We start from the raw sequence: 16,189 nt of genomic DNA, 5'->3' as shown, positions 1-16,189 counted from the left end.
CCAACAAGGACTTTTCTTCCTCCTCTTGAGCTCTTTCTAAGTAGCTTTTATTTTGAAGATGCCAGTCTGGACTGCTTTTGGGGGATCTGCCAGGCAGCAGCTTTTAGCAACAAGATCACCAGAACACCTTTTCTTTTTCTTTTTTTTTTTTTTTTTTTTTTTTTTTTTTTTTTTTTTTTGGAAAAAAAGAGCTGCATTAGGAACACCTGCAGAAAATTGCCTCAGGGAGCTTTTTGCCTTAGAAAGGCAAGATACTGCTGAGAGCAGATTAGAGCCAGCTTACAAATTGCTGCAGGCAGTGAGGCCAGGAGCCTTTTGGCTGTGAGCAGCCACCTCTGTGTACTCCCTTCCTTCCCCTCATTTTCTGTCCACCTTCCCCACCCTTTCTCATGTTTTGAGCATTGTGAGCAGCTGGATTCAGATGTGTGGTTTTATTTTATAGCTTTTCCATGCTGTTTTTGAGGAACATCAGGTATTCCAGAAGCTGGAAACAATTTTTTTACGCCAATAAGTGGGTTGTTGGGAAGAACTTCAATTTCACTACAGAAAGACCTTTTGCAGCCAGAGACTGAAGAAAGATTTGCCCTGAATGTTGGGGGAAAATGACCCTTCTCATGCTGGGATTCAAAACTACATCCAAAATACACATCCAAAGTAGCAGTTGTGTGGAGAGTGAAGAGAGATAATGTGCCCTCGTGGTATATGAGGCTTACACAAAGCCTTCCTCAAAATTAGGGTTACCAAGGGATGCATTGGGATCAGTGCTGTGCTTCCACCTTTTGCTCCAAGACCAGCTTTTACCTCTGTGAAAAAACCCATTGGGAAGCACAGAGCTGCTGGCACAGCTTTGCCCTTCCAGCCTGGGATGCCCCAGAGATGGAGCAGGGCCTGGCCCCAGGATGAGCAGAGTTCAGGGAAGCAATGGCTGGCTGAGCATGGCAAGGGCCAAGGGCAGGCTGCTCCCTTTGCTTTGGATGAATGATCCTTACTTTACCCTTTTACTGCAAATCTCTGGGAATCCAGGATGGGAAAGGTACATTTCCAAAGTGGATCCAGAATACTTATTACCAGACTGTGAATTTAAGCCAAGTAATAAATGATATCTCTGTACAGGAGAGAAAATAATTGACAATTTCTGATTTCCTGATACATGAATAAATTTTTTTCTTTTAGGCAAATTTGTCAGCAAGACAACTGTTTGAATAAAGACCTAGCACTCATAAGGTGAGAGCAGTAGGAAAGGTGAGGCAGTAGTACTTAAATATCCCCTTTAGGAAGTGGCATAAGCTGCTTTATCTCGTTTCCCTGGCTCACATTCCTTTGCTGGCTGTCACATGTTTACCAGCCAGCAGAGTTCCTTCTTCCTTGGGATGTTAAATCAACAAGCACATGCAGAGAAAAGGGCAAGAACACCAGCACCACTCCTGTTGCTCAGACTCAGGACTGTGCCTCTCCAGCTTTGCCCAGCTCGTGTGAGTACTACAGATTCTAAGGATTTAGCAGACTGCCCTAGGAAAAAGACTTTTCTCATAAACAACACATTTCAAAGCTTTCTTGGGAAATTCCACTTCTGGTTTGACTCATCTTGCTGCTTTATGTAAGTGTGATTAGGTAAGTCTCATGTTTGGAGTGCTTTGGGGCTATTTCTTGGCGAGAAGATGGCTTCCCTAGTTTGTTACTCTTGAGACAATTGCAGTTTGAAAAGAAAATCCTATGCTACCCTCACTTCTAACTTTGGATTTTCATGCTGCTTTGGTTTTCTTAAAATACAGAGATCTTGGAAATTGCAAGGAATTAAATAGGAGTAAGCCTTTTCTTCTGTTTTCTACTTTGACATTGTTCTGTTTCCTGCTGTCATTCCAGACTTTATTTTAAGGCAGTAGTAGACTGAAATTCTAGATCCATAATGAGTAACAAAAGTGCAAAGTATTTGCATTCCTGTTAAGCAGAGGGCACACCTGATTGCTGTGCAAGGGAAGCCATGGGTGCTGGCAGGTGTTTGTGACTGAGACAGGGTCAAAGAAAAAAAAGGAACTTAATGGTGGCTGGGGAGAAAACAGCTGAAGGGATCCCAATAAAATAGTAAATGGATTCCATAGCTTGGCTCAGTGTGGCTGAAAATATCCCAGGTACAGGCTGCACTTTATTCTTGTGGTCCTTCATGTCAAGTGTTCTGCAGAGTGTGTGTGTGGATGTTTGCTCACATGGGCTAGGCTGGAGTGTTGGTGCTGCAGAAGCCCTTGGAGCACACAGAATCTATTTTAGTCCATCTCTATTGCATCTGTTCTGGCTAAGAGCTGCTCTATCTGCCTCCCCTCTTCCCTGCTCCTGGCTCTGAAGAGGCACAGCTCTCCATTTATCCCTGAGAACAGCTGGACATCCCAACTTTTGCTTGTAAGGAACTCTGGGTAGATGCTTTGAAACCTGTTGATGCAAATGAAACCTCTGAAACAACTTTGTGGCTGCTTCCATCTGGAGAAGGCCCCTCCATCTGGAGAAGGCCCTTTCCCAGGTTTTGAAGTGCTGGGGTCCTGCCCTGCATGTTTTTACAAGGGAATTATGGAGGGTGACTTACAGCAGCTGTTTTCTCTGAGGTCATTCCTGCTCCCCATTTAATCAGTGACCACTCTCCTTTTGATTTTCCGTGTCCTGTAGGGACAGATATTTCAGGCATAAGTACCAGGGTTCATCTTTCATTCAGTTTGGCTGAGCTTTCCAGTTTTTGGCTGAACTCAGGCTCAGTAAAACTGACTGGACTAGAAGGAGGTGTGATGTAGGAAAGAATAAACTGGGAAGGCAGACATAGGGAATGAGCTGTTCTCCTGGCCATTTAAAATGAGCTCTGCTTCCCTCTTCCTTATGCCTGCAGGATTTCATTGCCTCTCCTTTGTCACAGAGCCCTGGGTTAGCTGAGCAATGATTTAAGTTCCTCCCTTTCTCCACGCAGCCCTAGTAACTGGTTAACTGGTTTATACCCACGTGGAGAGAAAAATATGAGAAATATTCCCAGGGCCATGGTAGAAGGTGTCATTGCTCAGCTCTTCACTCAATTAAATGCATGACTCTAGAAACTGCTGACATTCCCCCCCCCCCCCCCCCAAGCATTTGTTTAATGCCTTTTGTTATTGTTGGAACATATTTTCTCAGGGTGTGGGTCCCTTGGTTGATACCAGAGGCCTAGAAGTCTTCCACAACACTCTCTCTCTTTGAAATCACACCCTGCTTTATGAGCAGCAGCCTTCTGCTTCAGGCCTCCCTGTTAAATGCCAACAATTCCTCCGTCCTGCTCCTCAGGAGCCAGAGGCTGGTGGCTACATCCCAGGTCCCAGGAAGCTGTGGTGGGGCAGCTTCTGCTGTGCACACATCCTCTACATCCTCTGTACCAGCTCAAAAACCACCTGAGGATCCCTCATGCCAATTGTAGCAAACTTGGCAGCAAATAACCTGTGTGGAATGAAGCCCCATGCAGGACTGTAGCCACATTTCTCTTCACAGAGAAAAGCAAGGCACAATTCTTCTCAATAATATTTCTGGGATTCACATTCTCTGAACCTCGGAGAAAGAAAACACAATTCTTATCATTTGCTGGGCTTGTGTTTGTGTAAAAGTAGAATGCAATATGGAGATTGTTTACCCAAAGTGATGGGTTTTTGTTTTGTTTTCTTGGCCTATCAGGGCCAAGAGTGTGTGTGTGGGTTGGGACTGTTGGCTGACAATCATGAGATTCAGAGCAGGGTGTGTGCAGAGTTGAGTACTTGGCAAGTTCAGTTTTAGATGTATAGAATAATATAGTATAATAAAATATTTAATAGCCTTCTGGTATCAATGGAGTCCTCCTCATCATTCCTCCTTTGTCAGGGTTTCTCAGCACAGCTATACAGAATCTTTGGCTTTTGGGTTTGGAGAGTTGTGGATTCATGTCCTCTGAGGTGCTGTAAAGAATGATCCAGGAAGGAAAGGAGAACCTGAATGCCAAAGCTACATCTGCTGCTCAAACACCCTGATTTCTTTAGGAAATGGCATGGAAAGGTCACAGTCAGGGCCATCTTTGGTGATGTAGCTCTGGTGGTTGTTAGATGCAAACTGGTTTAGTTGTTCATGGGTGTGAATCCCATCACCACCACACAGAATTTCTTGTCTCAGCAGGATTGTGGAACACTCCTCTCTCCCCCCTGCTGCTCATGCCTCTTTTTGGGTCCCTTTGGTTTGCTAAATGCCAGACTGATCATCTGGATTTGTTGCTGGGTTTAAATGCAGGGGCCAGAAACCTTTAGTGGAACTTTATAAAGATTGACCTGGCTACTCCTTTAAAAAAAACCAAACAATGGCTGGTCATGCTTTCAAGACAAAATTAGCCACCAAAGTTGCCCTTTTAGCACTGCCAATTAGAAGTTTTAGAAAAAAAGTAGGTGTTCTGTGCTGCAGTTTGACAGCAGCCCCTGATCAAGGAAGGTTGAGAGGCACATGCTTGTCTCTCTTTTTCTTTTTGGTCAGCAGTTTGCCACTGCTGCTGCCTGGATGTATTTAATGGGAGCTGGAAAAGGGACAGAGCAGCTTCAGAAGGCTCAAAACAAGCAGCACCAAGGGGGCGTGTGATGCCAATATTGGAAAATTTGTTTTAATTCCTGAGGTCAGGGGTTGAGACATGGATATAGCGAGGGTTCTGCACCCTGCCTGGGTGTGCTGAGTGCAGGTGTGAGGTTGTGGTCTCTTGCCATCTTTCTGCTCCTTTGGTACCTGCCAGGAGATGTCTGTGGCCTACAGGGATCCAACAAATAACAGGTCAAGGAGGAGCCAGGGCTGTGTCCAGAGGGTGCCCTGCTTTCCACTGGCACCTGGCCCACTCTCCACAGATGGGAAATCATCTAAATATTAAGAGATTTGGTTTGATTAGCTAAATTCTCCCATTGGCAGCACATTTCCAGTCCCTGGAGCAGTGGAGATCAGACAGGTTGCCAAGGCAACACGCAGCCTTCAGTGAGAGGTTTACTGTGGTGCTGTCCTTGGTCAATTGATGGAGTAGGGTTTATTTAGGTCTTTGGAAAAAACCCAAAGCTGCTGTCCAGCCTTTTGCTGTGATGAGTCATTGTGCCTTGGGTCAAATTGGTGAAACTAAGAGAAAGGTTTTGTGGATGAGAGAAATAAGAACATGAGAGCATAAAGGTCCCAATTAGGTTCCTCTTTGAAGAGGTGAGAGCACTTCAATTCTGAGTGGAGACAACTTGTTCTTTTTTATCCCCCCAAGTAAGTGAAACAGCAACAGAGATCCTCCTTTCTCCCCCCCTCTCCTCCCATTTCCTTTCTCTCCCAAATGTAAAATACTTATTTTTATTCTCTAAAGGACTCTGTGCTCACTGTTTAATTCTTGACTCATATCAGAGGTCCTTCCAGTTTGACCTTTTGTCACTGCTTTGCTTGTTGCTCTCTGCTCCCTTCTCTGCTATAGAAGCCCTGGCAAATCCAGCTTGTGAAAGTTTCCATTTCATTACTCCTCCTTTTGTATCAGCTGGGAGATGAGAATCTCATCAAGTCACTGTGTCTCCTGTTGCCTGTTAATTGATCTGGATCCCAAATCAGGGAGTGCATGGGGACAGGAGCATCTCTCCCTGTGGCTGTTCCCTGGAATTACTCACACAGCAGAATTGTGCCAGTGGTGGGCACAGCCACCTCTGAAGTTTTGAAAAGGATCTGATTCAATGCTCTCACAAGCCAAGGAGGGAAGTGCCATTGTGCTGAGTGTCAGGCCTTAATTTGCTAAGTTAGTAAAGGTTTCTGTTTTGAAATAATTCTGGCAGTGATAGGAAAGACTCCAAGGCTACGAGAACAACAGGATCACAGGGAGCTAAAGGTGGTTGGGTAGGAGACACCACCAGAGTGCCCCTTTTTGTTTCTCTCACTGTTGAGAGGAATGTGAGTTGCTCTCACCAGTGGATACCCTGTTAGCTCAGGGAGAAATTATTGTACAAGCAAGATTTGCAAAGAGCCACTGCATGGTTTAACATGGGGAGCCAGGCTGGCATTTTCTGAACAAGTAGGTGCTGTTCTCTCTTGAGTGTGGACCTCAGCTGGTGTCATGTAGCATAGGGAGAAGAGAAGGAATTGAAAAATAACTCTAGACACTCCTTGCTGTGAGAAAAGTTCTGACCTTCTCTATAATAAAACTGAGGCATGAACTTTATAGACAGTGACTTGTATGTGAGAGGGGAAAAATTTAAAGGGTGGAGGAGCCTTTAAAAGTCTGCATTGGCATCCTTATTTATTTATCCTTTTTGAGAGGATGGCAGCTGATAGATGTGTCACTGTGATGCTGCACAGTTATCTTCTTTCCCTGTCTCAAAATACTGCATTAGTGATACCATGGCAACAAAGAAGTTGCCTTTAAGAAAAGGGGGGAAAAAAAAAAGGCGTGACTCAGTGTTCAAGAAAGGTGGCAGACTGACAGCCCCAGTCTTCCCTTTCTACCAGCAAGGCAGCCTTGGTGTCAGCTGTGACAAAAGGTATCAGATTGTGATCTCTGTGTTGTACTGTGACTGAAAACAAACCTGGGACACCATCAAAGACAAACCTACTACAGGAAGAGCAGGCTGAGAACCTTCTGAGAAAAGGGGCTCCTGTTGGACAATTAAATTCTGTTTAAATTATAAATTTTCCTAAGAAGTGCATCATCTTGAAAAAACTTTCTGAGACTCAGGTTGTGTCCTCTTTCAGGATGGAATTCTCCTGTGAGCAGCCTGTGAGAAAAAACAGCCTGTCCCCTGCTACTGTGTAGTTTTTCCAGGGGCTGGAAAGTCAAAGGATATCTGGAAGGGGCAAGCTGAGACCTCTGTCCTGTTTGATTTATTTGCATTTTAGTACAGGTCTCATCTCTAACATGAGAGCCCTGAGCAGCAGGAGTTTGGCTTTTAGGGACTAGATTCTTTCATTTGCTCTAATTCAAGTTGTATTTATCATTATCACCACAGCCATTTTCTTGCCTTTCTATGCCTTAGGTGAAAGCTTTGACCTCTAAGGTAGCTCACTGCTTTGTGTGATAGCTGCTCTTATAATGGAAAATAGTTCCAGAGTGCAAAACTGAGAATTTTGGCACAGCTCAGAGATCAGAGTGAATATTGAGATGGAGAAGAAATGGCAGAGCAAACTTTTGAGTGTGAGGCCATAGATTGGGGGCTGGGAAAGTAATTTTCTACCTGGTTCTAGTTTTTCTTCCCCTGTCTGGAGAAGAACTGAGATGAACAGTTGTGAGGCTGCAGGTTTCACTTTGATTGCCTCAGTTGTGGGCCCAGCCCTGGGGAACAATCCTGGCAGGGAACTTGGGCCAGGAGGACCAAGGCTTGGATGGGTGTGAGGTTCCTTGTGGCAGTCCTACAAGGACTGGAAAAATCCCTTTGCCCGGGATTCTTCTCCTGGGAAGCTGAGAGGCCTCAGAGAAAAGGAAAACAATAATTATCTGATTTGCTTCTCCTGTGTTTTGCTGCTTTGGAATGTGTTTGGAGATTGTTTATCCAGAGGTGATTGGTTCATTGGTTTCATGTGAATTGTTTGGCCAGTCAGGGCCAAGATGTGTCGAGGCTCTGGAAAGAGTCACAAATTTTCATTATTATCTTTTTAGCCTTCTGTAAGTGTTCTTTCTGTATTCTTTAGTATAGTTTAATTTAGTATTCTTTAATATAATATAGTATCATAAAATAATAGATTAGCCTTCAAGAACATGGAGTCAGATTCATCATTCCTTCCTTCATCTGGGGAACACTGCAAATACAAAAGTTCCTCACGGTGTTCCCATCAAATCTGTCCAGCCCTAACAAAAGCTGAGGGGCCCAGCTTTCAGCTCATGAATGACAATTCAAGTTCTGTGCTGCTCAAATTCTCAGTCTCCCTGGCCCTGTTAACTTCAAAGAATTTGACTATTGTGGTGAACTGGAGCCATTTTTATGGTTATTACTAAAACTGAAGGTGGAACCTCTGGATCACCCTGGACCTTCACCAGGCACTGTGAATTGTCCCTGTCCATCAGGACACATTTCTGTTCCCTTGTTCCCTCTGTGTTTCTGGTGTGTTTGCTCGCAGATGGAGGAATGAGGAGAGAGCCAGGACTCTTCAGGATGCAGAATTTCAGGTGCCATTGTTTGCAGAGACTGTGGACTTGAACTAGTGCTCCACACTCGTTTGAAACACACCCAGCAAAACGAATACTTCATCTTTTCTAGCTGAAAAGTGCCTTTTGTTGAAGGCAGAATGTTTCACAGAATCATGTGTGCTCAGTTACAAATGTCATCAAGAGCACCGCTCAAGGCCAGGATGGGTTTTTTGCTGCTGGGAAAAGAGAGCTGCCACAGGGTCATACACAGCAAAACACAGAGCAGCCTCTGTCAGGTGGAAAATCTGGCCTCAGGGAAAGGCTTTTTGAAATTGGGCCTGTGACTCTCACAGGTTGGCTGCTGGGTGCTTTGAGGTTTGCCCTCCCAGTGTCTGTGTTTTGGTCATTTATCTATAGCAGGTTCTAAGTGAAATCCAGACTGCATCCTGAGGATTCAAGTCTGAGCCTGGCTTTTATGAGCAGGCTGAGAAAAATCAAATCTGCTACTTCTGGCCCCAGTGCAGGCTGCACAGTGAGCTAAGCTGAGCCTGAAGGGCAGAGGCTGCCCTCCTCTAGTCTGCACCTTAGACATGGTACTGGGAAAAGGAAAATGTGAGTTTAAGGCAGAATTCATCTCAGGCCTTCCATTTCTAAGGGGAGAGCACTTGCTAAATGCCACTGTGTCTCCTGTTGTGCCTTCAATTCAGTGTGTCCTGAAGGTTTTGAGCATTTCTACTGGATTGCATCCCTTAGAGAATCAGAGGATGCAGTTCCCCAGTTTTGGGGGGAAAAAAAGCCAATTCTGCAGCTTTTGTGTGACCCAGTGTGACTGAGGAGAGATGCCTGGAGTCCTGTGACTGTCACCATGGTGTCATCTCCAGATGAAGCCTCAGCTTTGGGGTGAAACATGAGGTAATTCTAAGCACTGAAATGCTTGTACAGATGGATGTAACTTTTCTTAATTGTTCTTTTGGACCTTGACTTCCACCCTTTGGGGTTGTGCCTGTGCCATGGCTCCTGTTCTGTGGGGAAGTTGTGTTGGTGTTTCCCTGCTTCAGACACCTGCTGAGGGGATAAATGCATTGAGAAGTGCAAGGTATTTGGGTGGCTCTGGGGGTGGTAGAAGAGAGGGAAATGAAGTTGATTTACTGTCTTTGAGACCTCTGAAATTGCATGCCTGTGTCAGAGGCCATAAGGGCAGCTTAAATCTTTGAAGATGACCTGCAAATAGATCAGCAGCAGCTACAAGTGGGCCCATTCCTCCACCCTTTGAGCAGACAAAATTGGCAGTGAAAGTAGAGAGAGGCATAGTCAGGTCACAAGTGCCTTTCTGTTCTTCATATTCCTTATATAAAAGGACTGCTGAACCTCCTCATTCTTGCTATCTTGTAAATCAGCATATAAAAATAAAGTGCGTGAAACCCAGCCTCTATGCAGGGCAAATCCTCCTGCCTTGGATGGGAATTTCACTCCTGCTACAGCAGGGAATGTGGTCTGATTGCATTTCTGATAATGTATTTGTGGATCACCTTGAGGAGAAGAGGGGGAGTTATACAACTGTTCCCTCACAGTGCTGTGGGAAAGGGTCGGGCTTTGTCTCCTTTGAAATAGATATCAGGAGAGAGCTGCAATCCTGTGAAAGCACACATTTATTTCTGAAGTGTTTGTGTATTGTGTGTGTGGTGCACATGAATAGAATTGCCACCTGTCCAAGGCTGATAAGGACAAGCAGTGGTCATGTTCTTGCAGTTTGCTGTGTGAAGAATTGGCACCTACAGCTTCCCTCAGCCCGAGTTTATGAAATGCTGCATGCAAGGAGTTGCTTCACCATTTGTGGCACTTTCTGGGTTTTCATAGATGAGGATTTGTTGGAGGTTTTTCTATAATGGACACAGTGTTAGCCATGGCTTCTGAAAACCCCTTACCTTTTTTTTCTGCCCTGCTGTCTCAGAAAGATCCCATAAGTTATCCTGCTCCTTTAGGAATCCACATAAGGCACTGCTTTCCTTGATAACCTCAGCTTGTGGGTGGGCAAAGTGACAAGATTCTGATCCCCACGTGCTTTGGGCACAGAGTAGAGGAAGTGACTGAGAAAGCTGCTTGGTGTTTCCATTGCACCCAGCAGGGAACTTGTCCTTGCAGTGGGGCTGCTGCCATCACTCCATCCTACATAACTTCCCCTCAGTATTTGCTGAGCCTTGCCAAGCACAAGGATGGACTCCTGGGCTTTGCTGTGACACTGCTGATAGGGATGAGGATATGTAGATATGCAAGTAGGTGGAAACTCTCTCATACATCATAATAGTAATAATAATAACGTACACTTGTACTGCCTTGCAGCTTTTGCTGGAACTTCTGCCCACGCACCACCAGCCTACTTGGTTCACAATGCAATGTGCATGCTAGACAATTAGTGGCTGATAATGAAAAATGTCATGGGAACCAGCAGGAAAATCATAGCTTACTCCAAATATATAATGAAATGTAATTAGCACAGACAGCAAAACAGACAATTTATGGTTTCTTTTATTTTTCGTAATTAAAAAGTACCAGTAAACATTCCTTTTTCAGGAAGTTTGGTATCAAATGAAATTAAAGAACTATTGTCTGGAATAGTATTTTATGCATAATTTAACCCTTGCATGGCAGAATGGATTAAGTTCTTGCTATTTGCAGGTCCAAATGAATCTACTGTGGAGCTTCTTGTGTTCATTCCCCTGGCCCTGGTCCATCAGGAGAGGCCAGCTCTGTAGCAGGACTGCTGTGAAACCAGCTACAAGCCCAAACCCAGCTGGATTCAATGGATGTAACACTGTGGCCAGCACTTCTCTCTTGTTCTTCTGGACAGACTCTCCCTGAATTCATCTTGTAGTGTGGATATGGCTTTGAGGAAAGGTTGGAGCAGGAACAGCATTATGATGCCTTGTGCTCCCTGTGTCCTCTCTCAGTTTTCTACTGTTGACCTCACCTCCATTTCTGATCCCTTCTCTACCTTGGGGCCATTCCCACTGCACCTCTGGTTTGTTCTAGAGCAGTGGGCAAGGAGTGTGTGGCCTCAACCTGCCAGGAGCACAAACACCATTTCTTGCCTTGTGCTCTCAACCAGAGCAGCAGAATGAGAGGACCCGCTGTGGCACTGCACAAAGGTGTCCATGGCATTAATTTCTTGGCTTAAAAATGGGTAAATGGGGAAGGATCCTGGCTGAATGTTCATGTCCCAAAGCATGTGGTGGTCAGCACCTCCCAGGGTTTGGACCAAGAGCTGAAAGCCTTACTGTGTCACATCTTGTCACTCCAGGCACAGTCTGTCATGCACTGGTGTGAGGATGGACATTTTACCTGTGAAAATTCCAGTAATATTGCAGCACAAGGGATGTGTGTGCATTTCTGCTGCTTTTCCTCCTCAGCACCACTCAGGCCCAGTCAGCACCACAAGCCAGAACAAAGCTCTGCTCCAAATCAGTTTTACAGCCATTTCCCAGGCACAGCTTTAGTTGAGAGTTTCAAATCTGCAGAGAAAGCCCCTCAGCTGAGGGCTGGGAGGCGAGCTGGGAGGTATCATCAGTACTGTAGGCAGGTGCAGGATGTTTTCCTCTTGATGATGGAGAAGCAAATTGCCAGCATGTGCCCCCTCTCCAGAGGGATTTGAGCTTCCAGCTGGAGCCAGCTGCAATGTGTGAGGCAGTGCTCAGGTGCAAACCCAGCCCTCCCTCACAGACATTGTGGCACAAACTTCTGCTATCTGGCACAAATATTGTGGCTGAGAAAAGAGGGAATTTGTGCATAAAGCCACGGGACAGGATACATGAGCTGTGTTGCCTTGTGCTGTAGAAGTCCCAGTCACCTCCTTGCATGTGGACAGACTGACTTTGGGAGGGATAGGAGAGCTGCTTGGGGCCCATGATGAAGGGGGGGTGAAGGATCTGAGGCCTTGTTGCTCTTTTCCATGCAGGAAGAGTCTGTGCAGTCCCTTCTTGCCTGTGTTCCCAAAAACTCTGCCTCTGAGTGAACAGTTTTTAGTATTTGACATTGAAAACTTCCTCCTGGAAGTTGATGCTGGACCTTTGGTGAGCTCTGATAGGTGGTGCCTTTTATATTTTTGCCCCAAGCAGTAGGTGAAGCCAGAAGAGTTGTCCCAAGTCCTGTGTCACTGAACTACTACTTTCTTGTTCCTCTGTATCTGACCAGGAAGCAAGAATTAGAAGGGCAAGAACACTGTTGTGCCAGTCTGAGTTACTTCAGAGCAAATATATGGCAGGTGATCATTTGTCTCCAAGCTTTCCTTCAGGATGCTTGTCTAGTCAAAGATCTGCTTTTTCTTTTGTGGTTTTGCAAGGTACTTGAAGGTCTGTTGGGGAAAAGGGGCACTTTGAGGATTTTCTCTAGCTGGGGCTTGTGTAGCATTTCAGAGCATGTATTAAATAATTTATATTTAAAAATACTGGTGGCTTGCTTGTGCCCTGTCTGAGAAGGGGAAACTGTGGTGTCTCCTTGGGCTTACAGAGGTTTTTATGAAATAAAATAAATGGTAACAGTGGTGTCCTTGCTGCACACACCCTCTTATGTACTGAGGGGGGGATCCAGTGTGTTTTATATATAAGGTAGAGCATTATCCTTTTTCCTGCTTATTCTATGCTCAAGAACAGGGCAAGTCTGTGATGGGATGCAGCCAAGCTTTCATGTATATTCTGGGGTTATGGCTACTTTGATTTATACCCATCTCCTTTTATTTATCCTTGGCTCCAGCAGCCATTTAATGGTGACTTCAGCAGCTGAAAATAGCCAGAGTCAATGTCTCACTCAGCCACTCTCACCTCCCAGCCCTGCTCCCTGGGTTGAAGTGTGAGGGGAAAATGGGTCTGAGATGTGCTGTAGCCATGATATTTTCTGAAAAATCCTTTCCTTAGGATTTTTCCTCCTGAGAAGCTGAGAGGCCTCAGGAACAAAATGTAAACAATGGTTATCTGCTGCTGTGGAATGCAACAGGTGCATCTGGGATTGGTCTCATGTGGTTGTTTCTAATTAAGGGCCAATCACAGTCCAGCTGGCTCAGACTCTGTCTGACACACAAGCCTTTGGTATTCATTCCTTCCTTTTCTATTCTTAGCCAGCCTTCTGATGAAATCCTTTCTTCTTTTCTTTTAGTATAGTTTTAATGTAATATATATCATAAAATAATAAATCAAGCCTTCTGAAACATGGAGTCAGATCCTCACCTCTTCTCTCATCCTCAGACCCTTGTGAACACGGTCACAATGTGCTGGCCAAATTATCTAGGGAAATTGTGGCACCAAATACTGGCAGGCTCTAGGAGAGGTTGGATGGGGCTCTGAGCATTCTAGAGGAAGGTGTCCCTGTCCATAGCAGGAAGATTGGAACTAGAAGATCTTTAAAGTGCCTTCCAACCCAAACCATCCAGTGAATTGTCTGTGCTCATGCAGAATAGAGTAAGGGAAGTGTAAACTTCACCTTGTTGTCCCTTCAGCTGCTGTGATTCAGTGAATATTTCTGCTCCTTCCTCAGGCTGGGATGAGGAGGGTCAGAGCCACCTCCAGAGTCTGTGTATCACGTGTTCCTCTGGGTTCACTCCCAGACACTCGTTTGTTTTGCAAGTGGGCTGCTGCTATGCATTGCTGAGTTTTGCTTCCAGTTGAGACATGCTGGCTTGTATTAATTTAAGTTTTTTAAATCTCCTTGATAGCAGTCAAGGAGATGCACTGTCAAGGGTGTAACTGGGGTCAGTGTAGCTCTTCTAGCCCAAGTCTTTTGCTGAGTCAAGTCTTATAAACTCCCTGCTGGATGCTCCACAGGCAGTGCTCTGTTTACATCCTTTCATCCTGCTCATCTGTGAGCTGCAGCTTTGTAATCACAGGCATCCCTGGTGTGCCACTGATGCTGCTGATGTTTCATTTTTATGGGGTCTTTGACTTGAATTGAGCAGCTGAACTTCACCCCTTCTTGGTGAAGTAATTACCAGAATAACAAACCAATTTTTTTTTTGCAAATGACACTGAAAGTTTTTGACATGTGTGCCCTTGCCATCCACATCAAGTGATGTATGTAGTGTTTGTCCTTTGTTTTGGCATTTTGATATGTATGAGAGAGGTGAAATGGCTTTAAAAGCTTTTTGCTGGCGCCTGTGGTTTGTTGCAGACCCAGTGGTACAGGCAGAACATGATAAATTGAATCCAGACTGTTTCTTTACAGTTTGACATAGGGATGGTGATGTACAGAGCTGGGACATCTGCTAGTGCAAAACCACTGTACTCATCACCTGTGGCCAAACCTGACACCCAAGGAGCTAAACTGAATTACCTGGGCTGGAGGCTGATGATAATTTTTTTCCCCCAGAAAATAACGGTAATGATGTGGAACAGTAATATACTACTTACTCAAGGGTGAAGTAGCTGTTGAATGAGGATCATAGGCTATACATTAACCTGGTTTTTAGTAAATGTAATGAAGTTAGTGAGTACCATTATGTGTAATCTGATTGTTTTAAAGAAAATACATAAATTGCAAAGGAGGTGTAGGGGCCTTAATGACCAACTATCCTTTCTTGGCTGGATCCCTGTTGCAGTACAGATGGAGAGTGTCTCTCTTGGAGCTGGTGGAATTCTGCATTCCTTCAAAAGTTTATTAAAATCAGCTGGTGTCTTTCCTGTGTTGGAATTCATCCTGTGACAGAAATGAAGACCTAAATTGGAACCAAGTCAGTGTGATGCACATCCTTAGCAGGCCAGATCAATGTGTTAAATGGATATTATATCCAAACCCAAATTATGCTAGATTTCAGTTCCATTTCTTCTGTGGCGAGGATGGGGAAGCAGAGCCATGGATACAGGTGTGCTTAAACCACACCTTTCCCTGGGCAGTTTTTCCTGGTTGTGCCAATGACTTCTTTTTTGACTTTCTGTCCTTAGTTACTCCTGGTGCCACTGTTTTTTTGTCTGCAGTGGGAGCCTTCATTATCCTCCCTGCAGTCCTCTTTCACTTGATCAACAAGAAGCTCTGCTGTGAAGAGAGAGCTGAGCTCCCATGCCTGGAACAATGAGGGCAAAGAAAAGACTGCAAAGCAAAGTCCAGAGCTCATGAAGGCCTTGGTGAGTGTCACAGTATTTATTACACTGCCTTTGGTGTACAGGGTCTTCTGGGAGGACAGACACAGGCCCACTTGCTGTTTCTTAGGTTGTTTGTGTGGAAAACGGTAGGGCTTTGGGTAATAAACCTCCCAAACTTGATCGTGAGGATATGAAATTACTACTGTGTTCCCATTATCCTTGTTGTCTGGAGTAATGTCTTGAAAAATGAAAGTCAACTCTGGGGAAAGAAGCCCACTCCCTGCTCTGTCTGTTTTGGGAGTGTTTTGTTTATCCAGTGAGGAGCAAAATGTGAGTGTTTCAGAGTAACAACTGTGCCTTTCTGCTCACAGAGGATATGCCTGCCCTGCTTTCCTTGTAGCTATTACATGTTCCTTCATGTGTTTGTTGTGTTCTGGAAATGTTATGTCTTGGGTAAACCCATAAGTCCTGGAGTCAGAACAGCTGGGAATTTTACTATGTTAGAAAAAGAACATTTTAATTTTTTTTCAGCCATCAAAAATGCATCTGTTCTGGTAATGGTGGTCACTGTGAATTTGGTAATTTCTTCCTGTATTTGTTTGTAAATTTGCACGTCAGAAGTGTACAATCACTGAGATAGTCAGCCAAGAAGAGGCCTCAGAAGTCTCCCAACTGAGGGGTCTGCTTCTCAATGATTCAGTCTTAACTCCAATGGCAGAAGAACACAATCCCAAAACATAGAGCTCATACAAGGTTGTTTTGCTGTTCATTTTGCCTTGTGCCTCAGCCTGGCTGAGGACATGATCTGGCTGCACTTTGAGACTCCAGGGCTCATGGACAGTTGAAAGCTTGGATGCCATCTGTGGCAGGAACTCAGTGGGTCTAATTCTTGTGAAATTCATTAGTGAGCCAGGGACAGGCACCAAAAAGGTACAAGTACAAGTGGTACTTGAAATGATTCCCTCCCACACCCCTCTCGACTGAAAGTCCTAACTTCAGTGTTTCTAAACAAAGACTATGAGGTTTTTTTTATAAGTTTCCTTCATCAATA

General features: G+C 44.8%; 1 protein-coding gene across 14 annotated transcripts in view; it reads left to right on the top strand.

Moving 5' to 3' along the window:
- The window catches only part of SYT16 (synaptotagmin 16), a 115,970-nt gene that overhangs the window by 40,508 nt on the left and 59,273 nt on the right, over positions 1–16,189 (top strand). For 9 of the 14 annotated variants that reach the window (XM_077180810.1, XM_077180808.1, XM_077180813.1 and 6 more), the window contains one exon: positions 15,001–15,180. The gene's annotated coding sequence lies outside the window, so the exon portion shown is untranslated. Of the gene's footprint in view, positions 1–1,209; positions 1,225–1,404; positions 1,612–15,000; positions 15,181–16,189 lie in introns of those variants that run through there. The other 5 variants (XM_077180811.1, XM_077180809.1, XM_077180800.1 and 2 more) reach the window with 3 other exon arrangements.

This window comes from Agelaius phoeniceus, chromosome 6 (genome assembly GCF_051311805.1).
Source record: "Agelaius phoeniceus isolate bAgePho1 chromosome 6, bAgePho1.hap1, whole genome shotgun sequence".
Taxonomy (NCBI): Eukaryota; Metazoa; Chordata; class Aves; order Passeriformes; family Icteridae; genus Agelaius; species Agelaius phoeniceus.
This window is presented reverse-complemented; position numbering and strand designations above follow the sequence as displayed.